The sequence below is a fragment of the Eucalyptus grandis genome, chromosome 1, assembly GCF_016545825.1.
Source record: "Eucalyptus grandis isolate ANBG69807.140 chromosome 1, ASM1654582v1, whole genome shotgun sequence".
Lineage (NCBI taxonomy): Eukaryota > Viridiplantae > Streptophyta > Magnoliopsida > Myrtales > Myrtaceae > Eucalyptus > Eucalyptus grandis.
Genome location: NC_052612.1, coordinates 37,651,843 through 37,661,421, shown reverse-complemented (window position 1 = coordinate 37,661,421; position 9,579 = coordinate 37,651,843). Strand labels below are relative to the sequence as shown.

At 37.6% G+C, this 9,579-nt stretch overlaps 1 pseudogene; it reads right to left on the bottom strand.

Annotated features, from left to right (window-relative positions):
* Window positions 1-2,088: 2,088 nt before the first annotated feature.
* Window positions 2,089-9,579, bottom strand: part of LOC104453613 — a 32,736-nt pseudogene continuing 25,245 nt past the window's right edge.

Sequence of the window (9,579 nt, the reverse complement as noted above, 5' to 3'; positions counted from 1 at the left end):
CAAAAAACCATTAATAGACTGATATATCTCCGAATGCATGCGATGCAGATTCTCTAATAGCTAATAGTAAGGGAGATATATTTGAGGTAGCATATTAGTTGAAAAACATATCGCATGCTTCCTTTGTTGTATTAAGATAGCCAAACTGAAGTCTAATGGAAGGAATTTAAGTGTTTTGAAATAAGATAATAATCTGATGATTTGTGCATCCTAGTCATCAGAGCATTCATTAAATTTCTCCTTGGTTTCACTAGTAATTTGAGTAGGTGTATGAATAGCACCTGCGATGTAATGCTAGAGTCAGCATCCTCTAAAAAAATTGGATATTTCTTGAGCCTATAAAATATAATTGGATCCCTTCAACATGGTCTAAATCAATATTGTGACTTCCAGTTTTTCCATCGTATGCAAAATACTAGCATAAACCTGATAGATTTATAATGAGTTTAAAGAAAATCGATACATGCAAAGCTGATATTGAGAAAATATGGCAAAAACTAGATTTAGGATATCACAATATCTAAGAAAATGGTATTAAAACACCACAAACCGGTCCAAAACGAGTTAAACCGGCTGGAAAAGTAGCCGAATCGGTGTGGCCAATGTGGTCATAGACTGACGTGTCAAACATGTGGCAGACACATGGTAGACAACTTGGCTGAAAAGTGGTGCTGAGGTGGTGATGAAATGGAGGATGACGTCATTTGCTAAGAGGACACTGTGGTTCACTTCAGAGGCACACGGGCGCATGGATCTCACGTGCAAAGGACTTGGGCGGTGTATGAGGCCGCGTTAAAGCTCTTTTGGTGAAGTTGTTTGTTGGGTTGGACTCGTCCGAGGATGGATAACCTGTTTTTGGTGGCTTTTGTCAAAAATATCCAACTAATGACTTGGGAAAAAGCACTTACAGGCGACTGCATCGGTGAATCCATGAAGTGACGGCGCATGGTGGCATGCGTGGCGGCTTCCCGAGCCTTTAGCACTTTTGATGCATTTATGTTTTAGTATTGTTTATTTTTCTATAAACATTATGGAATTAGTTTTAGATTTTTCCAATTGAAAAGCTTTCCGTCTTAATTAAAACAATCCTTACTAAATAATTTACTTCATTGCAATTTTTCATCATAAAACCATATTTTCAATGGCGTCGAAGAAAAATATGAAGAGAAGAATGAATAATATACACTTTCTCAAATTACTGAACCTCTCAAGGGGAAATCTTCATGGACGTGACTGTCTGAACAACACTTTATCCCACAATTGATAATAAGCAAATCTCCCTGATCTTATAAACACTAATGGACCACAAAATATCTAGAAGCCAATACGAACCCAAGCGATATGCCCATATAAATCCATCTTTTCTCGTTATCATTATTGTCTCCATCATCTCTAGCTTCTTCTGTCCCGTTTGTGGTAATTGAGCAATTTTTGTTGAGCAAAAGCCTGCACAATGTGAAGTTTCCTTTGAAAGAACTTTCAGAAAACATGAGAAACTATGTTGGAGATGATTCCCACAAGTTGATTGTTCAAGAGGTTCAAGAACGAAAAGAAATCAAGATTCGCAAGCTGACTTAGTATGGTTCCACTGAGGTGATTCCTTGACAAATCCAATGACTCAAGCTTATCCAAATTCCCCAAATCAAGAGAACTGATGACATTGTGCGATAGGTTGAGGAAATAAAGTGCTTTGAGATATCCTCTAATCTATTGCCCAGGAAGCCGATTGACTTGAAAATTTTTAGAATCTTGACAAGTTCTAGCTTTAGACTTTCGAAGGTTAAACTCATTGTATCTGGATAATAGAGCCCCTTATTCGGAATAACTCGTATTGCAGGTGATTGAAGCTTACATCAGCCTTCATTATAAATTTAAACCATCATATTTTATAACAGAATTTTTTTTTTTTTTTTTTTTTTTTTTTAGGTTAAGGGTCAATTTATATCAGACCAATTACTTGATATGAAATAATAGAGACATATAATTAGAACGCCACAACAATATTAGAACTATATTGACAAAGTCATAAAATTCTGGACTATATTGAAATGCGTATAATGGATATAGGACTGAATTAATAATTTTTCCTCAGGTAACTGCACCAGGAGTCTTAAAACTTGGAGTGCAAGTGTACATGACATGCTCAACGCAGAGCCATGCAAACTTTACATCTTCGAGCTCGCTATCTTGCGGAGTTGTCCCTGAGACCACATTGAATTGGATGTCTGCGGGAGTTAAAATCATCGGAATCCTGAGCCAGCCATCCCCCTCTGACCCGTCTCAATGAAAGCTTCCCTTTTTCGTTCTTCTTCGCTTCCAGGATTCTCAACGTTTTCGACTTCCCACGAACAACCTCTAGCCCCTCCTCTGAGCACTTGGGCGCCACCACAATCTCACAGAACATCCGAGTTTCACCATCCGTTGGGCTTCTGAACTCCCGGAATTTCCTCGCCAAGTTCTATATGCACAGTAGGACATTGCAAGGTTAGTGTTGATGTTTAGCTCAATCAATTTTGTCGAGTGAAACATTGCAATACTGACTCAGCAATAGGAGACCCGCGGCTACACCACTATTGTTGTTTCAATTTTGAGGGATGCCCGTGCGGAATGAGGTTTTTTAAGTTGCCAAAACTCACATTCCTTTCTATTTATCAGAGAATTATAATACATAATGGAATGTGACCATAGGCATAACATTGAGCCTAATTCGTAGCTCAAACTAGCTTGACTCAAGAATGAGCTTCGATCGGAACTCTATAGATTAAAAAATGAGAAGCCTCTTTTAGTTTATTATATTTGGATTCCGTGGGTCTACTATATAAGTATATACCTCATCAATTTCTACGTTGAAGGCCACTATACTTGCAAATGCACTGACTAGGTCTGCTTTGACTGCTCATCTGTATGCTTCAAGAATATCGCTGCGGGAAGCCACCCCACAAGGATTTGTATGCTTGACAACGACGCATGTAGGGTGGCCAAATTCAGATACACAATTCCAGGCAGCACGAGCATTCAGATAGTTATTATATTACATTTCCTGAAGCATCAATACATAATTCACAACAAATGAGGGACAGATCTGCTATTGTTACCATGATCTGTTGATGAAGTAAAAGAACTTTATGGAACAAACTACACTTGCAGTTGCTTAGAGACTTCTAAAGAGCATCCAATCTCATCTCAAAAACACATAGTTAACACGGAAGCCAATTAGTCCCCTGTATTGCTAATCTCCTTCACAAAACATTATTAGCGTTTCATCAAAGCTAAACATTCTGCACACTGAATATACAGATGGTTGACCTGGAAAGGAAAAGAAACTAGATGCTCCTTAAGAATGATTTGTAGAATTATGTCGAGCTGCCAACAAAACCAAAAGTTTAAGCTGCCCTGTTAGATGGATTAATTTGGTATTTAAATGCTCTATATTTGCTATCACACATAGGCTAGCATTTTACCACAAATTGAAGGGTGGAAGATCATTATGTTGAAGAAGCAAATGAAGTACCAGAGAGATGCGAAATGTGTACCTCCTGCTCCATGCCATATTAATTTCTTGAGGCCTTTGTCAATTCATCAAAAAGCTTCAGCTATTAGATGAAGATACTATCTATTATTTAGATTCTCTAACAGGATTCAATTTTAGAAAACTACCTTCTCTATCTAATGAAGTTTTCAAAGCTAGATGATTACTAGATCCACTGCAATTTCAACTTCCTCAGAAGATTGACATTGATGTAAACATATGACAATCAAGGACTCCATTAACCTTGACAAGACTATTGTCCACATAAACTGCAGCCTTCTAGGGGGATTTTCCCCATAACAAAGAGGACTCTCAAGAGAGAGAGGCACTGTTAAGCTGGGAGGGAATTTCTCTATCGAAAAGAAGAGTCATCAACCCTACATAAATCAGTTCAAAAACTAAGAGGAAACACAACCTACTGAAATTACTGATTTCCAAAGGAAGCAAACTAAAGAGTACATCTCAACCAAGTCTCCATAAAAGCCCCTCATTTGCATGTTTAGTGTGTCTAGACCGACATGCAATTTTAATTTCCCTAGTGGCTATGACATCAATTGACAACATGAACCAGATGAATACCTCCAGTTGTTTGTCTCCAAAGCCACTCTGACCCTGCAGAATCATAGGAAGCAACGTGCTGAAAGGCCTTCCAAGAAAGTTTTCTAAGGAATTGTTGATCATCTCCATTACTTTTCAAGAACTCCAGCAGTGGAGGATAGTCGTGTGAATCAACCCCAACGAGGACATCCTTATGATTCTGTTAGGAGACAAATGTCAGTTCAATTCAGATCATAAACATAAAACCATCCTCTGTGTAAAAACTACAGAAAAATCGACCACATGCGTATTGATATTTATAGGGGCAAAGCCAGCAACACCTCTTCAAAAGAAAGTGCAACACATTAGACATACCTATTATAGTTTATGATTTAACAAGCATCATAAGAAAAATTGTTGTTTTAGCAAGAAAAGCACAAGAACAACCATTCCCCAAATAGTAAGAAAGAATCTGGAGCCACAAAATGTGAAGGTAACGTGCTCTCAATAAATTACATGCCTCGGTTACTAGTGCCTTTGTAGCAAACTATGCATGATATATGTGAGCTCAGTGGAACTGAAGACACCAAATACAATCATATTCCCGCATACTTCCAAATTAAGTGCAATGAAGCAAAAAGAAACATAAATAAGTCTATGCCCTGACGATAATGAAAATGAATATATATAATGGTAAAGAACCTTTGCAACAGCTCTATCATGGCAGGACCACCAATATCAACATTCTCAATTCCATCTTCAAATTCAATATCAGCCACAGAGGTAACTTTGTCATGGAATGGATAGAAATTAATCTGCACAAGTTCCATCTTTCATCCTCAGAATTTCTAAGCTGACAAACTGTCAGAATGTTTCTACAAACATTAGGATGTCCAAGTATATGAATTTGTTCGTGGACAACTAAAATGCAGATTGCATAAACCTACAAGACAACTCACCAATTCCATGCTTATCGAGAGCCTCCATGTGTTGTTGTTGATCTCTCCTGGCAAAGATTCCTCCATGAATATTAGGATACAAAGTCTTTAGGCGACCATCCAGCTATTAAATAGAGTAATGTAAAAATTTCCCGTTAAAATCTAAGTCAAGTTGCCAAAAGACGATTGTTCCATGTGTGATGTGCACCCATGTGCAGAGAAAAGAGATGAAATTATCATATGCAAACGTTAAAGAGGTAAATCCTCCGTCAAATGTCCCGAACAACAGAGATATCACAACCAGTCAAAAAGAGAGGCACCCTAAAAAATATTTGGAATGTACAAATTGAATGACGTAATATTGAATTTAGTACGGAAGCGATTCTCCTTGGTTAAGTATACTAGCAGTCTAACACGCATGGTGCAAATATGCATCTGATCTCTCTTGAGAATCAAGATTGAAGTGCAGTCACTTCAACTTTTAGTAATACAGGAGCATTACAGAGAATAAGAAAAGAGATGCTGTAGGTTTTAATGGTTCAACAAGTTTGTAAGGAGAGGGGCAGTAGAAAGGTTTGGGGCATCAGGTGCTCTATGCCAGAGTCCAGGCAAGTTACATCCGTGGTAACGAACTAAGGACAAATGGCACTCAAATTCACGACAGAGTCCCAATAATATGGTTTTAGTGGAGAAACTCTTTGAAAATCTTTGATGAGCATTAGTGACTACAAATTGATTCATTTGTTATGAGCAGGAAAGTCTTGAGAATCAAGATTGAAGTGCACTCCCTTCAACTTTTAGTAATACAGGAGCATTTACAGAGAATAAGAAAAGAGATGCTGTAGGTTTTAATGGTTCAACAAGTTTGTAAGGAGAGGGGCAGTAGTAAGGTTTGGGGCATCAGGTGCTCTATGTTGGAGTCCAGGCAAGTTTGTAAGGAGAGGGGCCGTTGGAAGGTTTGGGGCATCAGGTGCATCTTTCGTAATGAACTAAGGACAAATGGCACTCAAATTCACGAGAGTCCCAATAATATGGTTTCAGTGGAGGAACTCTTTGAAAATCTTTCATGAGCGGGAAAGTCTTGAGTGGTCTGAAGGGATTAAGGTATCCAATCATTGCCATCAAGGAATGGATGTAGCATGATAATGTCAGTAAAAGCTGTGAAGATCCGAGATAAACCACTTGAAGCCGAAACAGAATAAATTTGACTTTTTGACCCAAAATATAGAGATAAATTTGACTAATTAATGTTGGAGATAAAGTTGGTCTGTCTTGGATTATTTGATTATTTCCTTAACCATATATTGATTATTTCCACAGTTGAGAGCAAAATTCTTACCATAAAAAGTGGCTATTAATAATTAGAATTAAGCTATTTTGAGAACAAGATTATTGTATGAATAGGAAAATATTTTCTTTATTCATTAAGTATTCCATATAATTGTATTATAAATAGAGCCTACGTATGTACAAGGTTTCCGTGACAAAGTAATTTACGATGTGCCAATCTTCTAGCTTTCCATCCTTTTCTATGTCATGTCATGGTATCAGAGCTTACATTTCTTGGCCAAGCTTTCGTAATCTTGTTCTAATTGCTTCCCCTTTTTTCTTCTCTAACTTTACTGCTATAGAATCACATAGGGTGGCCAGTGATAACTGAAACGCTACAACAGCATTGGAACTACATTGGCAAAGCCACAAACTTTTGGATTATATTGAAATGCATATAATAAATACATGACTGAATTAACAATTTCTCTTTGGGTAATTGCACCAGGAGTCTTAAAATTTGGAGCACAATTGTACTTGGATCCTAAAATTTGTACAATCAAATAACAAAAATGTCAAAAGTACAACTAGATCCAAAAATTAATGCAAAAATTTTGATTTGAGTACTGTCCATAAGCTCTGACTGTTTTAATGTGGTATTATTATTTTTATTTTTATTTGGAGAACATGTAGAAATGATGTTGAGAGAGAGAGAGAGAGAGAGAGAGAGAGAGAGAGAGAGAGAGAGAGAGAGAGAGAGTTCTTTTTTTTCACATTTTTTTCTAATGCGCCGTCCACTTAAATCCACATCAATGCCAAGTATCACTAAGTATATTAAAGAAATCAAGTCAATTTTGTCACAGATGTAATTAATGGAAATGCTGTATTGTAATGAACAATTAGCAATTAGCAAGAGACTGGCCTATCTGAAAATTCTAAGATTTATAGTTTCCTACGAGTTTTAAGACTTTAGATGCATTTATTTGTTAATTATTCATTATTCTAATAACATTATGGCATTAGGTTTAGACTTTTCCAATTCAAAAGCATTTCATCCATCTTAGTTAAAATAATCCTCACTAAAGGATTTTCTTCATTGCAATTTTTTCATTCCAAAACTTGGATAAAATAGTTATATAGTTCTGTCATATTCATATTTCTACGCTTTTTCCAAATTTTTGGAAAGAATAAGATTTTTTTTTCAGATTCTTTTAATTTTTTTCAAAAATATTCTTCATTAATTTTAAAAATAATTTTTTAATCCGAAAATAGGGACTTGGGCCGGGTCCAAGGGCCCAGTCCGAACATGGTCTATGGTCTGGTCCTTTGTGGGCTTAGGCCATTCACACGAACCTGGCTTTTAACAAGCCCATATTCGGAATGATCTAAGCCCACCTTCCGAAAATAATTATACTAATCCCAAGCTCAACTAAATGTCAAAATCAGCCTCTATTTGCCTAGCTTCAGCCTAAGCCCAGGCTGAACGCAAATTCCTGGGCAGCAAGGCGCAAAAACACCTCCAACCTCCAACACGATCGTAACCGAGATACCACCGCGAGTTACGTCAGTCCAACACCGTCCGGCCATCACCGACCATCACCACATTAGCCACCACTGCCAGTCACATTAACAGCGGTTGCCGCAGGCCGCCATTCCAAACCCCAATCGTCGAACATTCGTGCACACAAAAACAGCCAACAGTTCGCAGCCAATCATCAAACAAGCTTAAACTTTCATCGGGCACATCCAACAAAATAGCAACCAGAAAACATATACCAAAAAACAATGTGCCGATTTGAGTTCAAAAAGAAGGATTTTAATTGAAATCGTAATCCTTTAACCAATGGATGGCTCCTCCCATGAAAACAAACGTGCTGAAAAATGCCCAAAATAGATCAGAACCGGGTCGAACCATACGCTGGGCATTCTAACGAACACTTTGGGAGCAAAGATACTCGCACCCAAATTCGAAGAAAACCGATAAACAAGGCTCCAAATTAACAGATAATGGGTCCTTCAAACCCAACTCGAATATGGACTAGAAATAGAAAGCCCTGGTCTCACGGTTCGGCCGAAACGGGCGAGGCAATAGTGGTTCACGAGAATGAGTTGTGACCGCAAAAATCCCTACCCGGCTCGGAAACAGCGGCTAGAAGTAGGGGTGTAATGGTTCGGTTCGGTTCGATTTAATTTAGTTTAATTCGGTTTTTATTTTTGCATTTTTTCCTAATACACCCATTTTTATAAATCTTTTTATTTTTATTAAAAAATCAAATTTTTAATTAATTAATTATTATTATTTTTTCCTTCTTTTTTTTTTTTTTTTTTTCTTTCTTTCTTCTTCTTCTTCTTCATTGGACGGTCGCCGGCCGCCACGGTGCGGCGGCGACCGTCCAATGAAGAAGAAGAAAAAGAAAATTAAAAATTAAAAAATGATTTTAAAAAAAAAAAATATAAAAAAGGAAAAATTTTAGATTTTATCGCTTTTAGTTCGATTAATAGATAAAAATCGAACCGGTTAAAAAAGTTTTGATTTTCAATAAGAATCAAATCGAATAAAAACCGAACTGAAAAAAAACCGATTTTGACACTCCCGGCTAGAGGGCGAGTTCAAGACAAACCAAACTAAGGCCGACTGCCTGCGATGTATCCAAGATGAGATCCTCGGGAAAAAAAAAAAAAAGAAACTGTCCGCTTATCGGGATGTTTCCTACAAGTTGATTGTTTGAGATGTTCAGTACCGAAAGGAAATTAAGATTTGCAAGCTGAGCTGGTATGGTTCCATTGAGGTAGTTCCACAGCCCTAGCGATTCAAGCTGACCTAGATTCCCCAAAACAGGAGGAATTGAACCCGAGAGGGCATTGTGTGATAGGTTGAGGACATGAAGTAATTTGAGATCTCCTAGTGTATCTGGTATTGGACCCTCCAATCTGTTGCTCGAGAAGTCGATTGACCTTAACATAGCCGGGATCTTAATGAATTCTAGCTTTACACCTTTCAAGGTTAGCCTCATTTTGTAATTCCCAATCGTATAAAATGCGCTATCATAAAACATATATTGTGGCTGATCATGGTCAACATTGGCCTTCATAGCCACCCAAGATGTGAGGAGTCTCATAGGCAGAGTGCCATTGAAATCGTTTGAAGACAAGTCAATGATTTGAAGTATCTTCCAGGTGCTATCATTACGTGTACATCCAATTTCCCCATGCAATTTGTTGGATCATAAAACAAGGACACGGAGATTCTACATATACTCAAGATGGCATGGAAATGTCCCATCTATTTGATTGTCCCCAATGTTC